At 35.3% G+C, this 2,680-nt stretch overlaps 1 pseudogene; it reads left to right on the forward strand.

The window, feature by feature from the left end:
• The first annotated feature begins 971 nt into the window (after positions 1-971).
• Positions 972-2,471, forward strand: LOC112098274 (annotated as a pseudogene).
• The last annotated feature ends 209 nt before the right edge of the window (positions 2,472-2,680 follow it).

Raw genomic sequence — 2,680 nt, forward strand, 5'->3', positions numbered from 1 at the left:
CATTGGTGATGGGTGCCATCGCCAAGAAGGCAGCAGCCCATTCTCACTACCTTCTTGTAAAAATATTACAAATGAACAGCAAGCCACCATTTTATGCACCAAAGAATATCAACAACACAAATCAAAATCCCTAGAATAAAGCACAAGACAAAAGATGATAAAATTAATATAAACACTTTCATAGTAAATGACAATTTTAAAAACGAATTTCTTTTTTATGCGCCAATGCAACCCTAATTATTTTCTACCGTCAACCGTAAGCACTAAAACCATCAAAGCATATACGAGGTTTTAGGATATTGCTTGCCCCCGAACCACCCCCCCCCCCCCCAACACACAACAAAAAGAAAAAGTTTTATGATTTTGGAAAATTTGAAAGTCTTTATCATAGATGGCTTGCTGTCGCAGCCGGCGTGACTGAAATCGCTACCAACAGGAGTGATGATTTGATTATGGGGGATGGTGGTAAGAGATGGGCGATGGTGGTGAGAGATGAACGATTGTGGGTGATGGTTATTTAAACGTGTTTTGGGTTTTTGATTGATTTTTTAGTAAGGGTATTTTGGTGGAAGTTAACTGCTACTCAAGATTTGGTGGAGATTTGCTCATATGCTTGTAGCTTGCTATTACTATCATAAAACAAATGGGTTCATGTGCTTGTACCTTTTTATGTAGTCGAGCCATGTTTTGTTCAAGACTATTTTCGGTGAAAAAATCTGTTTTTATTTTTATGTTTAAAGATCATGCCTTAGCGTTACGCTTCTGATTAGGTTGAAATTATAAGTTATAATGTTAACTGATTCATTTATTTCTTGTTACTTATTCTGTATTTGGCATAAATATAAGGATTTCTACATATTTTTTTGTTCTGCTGCTGCTGGCATTGTTTTTGTTTGTTAAACGTTTGTGAATTTTATACTCTGACGGTGCACTTAATGTAAGATTTTGTATTGCGCAGATTACATAACACAATGGTAAAAGCAGTTGCAGTTCTTAGTGGAACTGAGGACGTCAAGGGAAGTGTTTCATTTACCCAGGAAGGAGATAGCATTTTAATCACTAATTAATTAGTTGGTTCTGGAACTAGTTGCTCTTAAATCATGTTTAAAGTAATTTCTTTTGCCTTTTTTTCTAATTTTCTTCTTCTAGGTCAAACAACTGTAACAGGAAGCTTCTCTGGTCTCAAGCCTGGTCTTCATGGATTCCATGTTCATGCTCTTGGAAACACAACAAATGGTTGCATGTCATATATATAGCCCCTTGACTATCAGTGTTTCTATTATGTATAAGTTCGGGAGGGGAAATAAAAAACTCTCTCATGTCATAAAATTTGTTCTTAATTCATCATTTGCTGGTCTTATTTCAAGACCCCACTTTAACCGTGCTGGATAAGAACACGGTGCTGCAGATGATGAAAAATTGTCATGACTGTGATTTAGGAAATGCCAACGTTCGTGATGATGGTCTGTATATGTTCTAGATAATATCATGTTCACTAATTAGTTGTTTGTGGTGTGCAATATTTATCAAAGTCAATAAATCTTTTCTGGTTTATACATCTGATTCAAGTACTGCTACTTTTATAGTTGTTGACAATCAGGTACTCTTTCATCTTCTTGTCATTTAGGCTTTGTTATGTTTCTTTTCATATGTTCATAGACCCAACTCCAATGAACTCATCTCTATACTGTTATATACATTTTGCAGATTTCTCTTTCTGGACCAAATTCCATTATTGGAAGGGCTGTTGTAGTCCACTCAGATCCCGATAATCTTGGCAAGGGTAATATACAATGTTTTCAAATTCAGGAATATACTTTGATGCCGCCGTGTTTACATTCAAGTAAAGTGAAGTTGAAGGAAATGATCTGATATCCTGATGAAGTATTAAACTCTTTCAATCATGTTATCTAATGTATAGGTGGAGTAAGCTATAACAATGATATATTAAAATTTGAAGTCAAGTTTCATGTACTATGAATCATGTTCTCCCTAAGCGATACTTAATTTAGTCATAGAGATGAATTTTTTTACTCTTGTTTATAATTTATTTAAGAATGTTCATCTCCCTCAGGTGGACATGAGCTCAGCAAAACCACTGGAAATGCTGGTGGCAGAGTAGCTTGCGGTAAGTATACTAACTTAATCATTCCCTGCAAGGTCCCTCAGCTATAATTTTGCATATTCTTATTTACTCTATTCCTCCGCCGGCAGTGTTTTGCTTGCAGACTCGGTCCATTATTTCATGTGGTTTGAGATGTTTTGAACTAGGAATTTGTGATCTTTAATATTTATTTTTTGGGGTCTTTGCAGGCATCATTGGCATCCAAGGATGAAGCGGCTTCTCTTTGGACCATAATAAATTCATTTGATATGATGTGTTGAATGCATTCTGGTCCATATTTGCTTGAGTGTGACTTTTTGAGACTATGATCTTGAATAAGAGAAATCTAAAACTTTGTTGTGTATGTTGGATGGTTTTGTCATAATCTCCATCATTTTCATTTGGTTAATCCCCAGCTTTTGCTCAGTGTTTATCTTTTTCTGGAATCTGGAATACCTATAATCTTAATGCTATGTTTTAACATAGTAGCTCCCAACGTTGTATTAAGATTTGTATGAGGATCATTTATGAGTGACTACACAATTTTGCGAATCGCATTAGTTGTCATACATATTT

This window comes from Citrus clementina, unplaced genomic scaffold, assembly GCF_000493195.1.
Source record: "Citrus clementina cultivar Clemenules unplaced genomic scaffold, Citrus_clementina_v1.0 scaffold_5, whole genome shotgun sequence".
NCBI classification, from domain to species: Eukaryota; Viridiplantae; Streptophyta; class Magnoliopsida; order Sapindales; family Rutaceae; genus Citrus; species Citrus x clementina.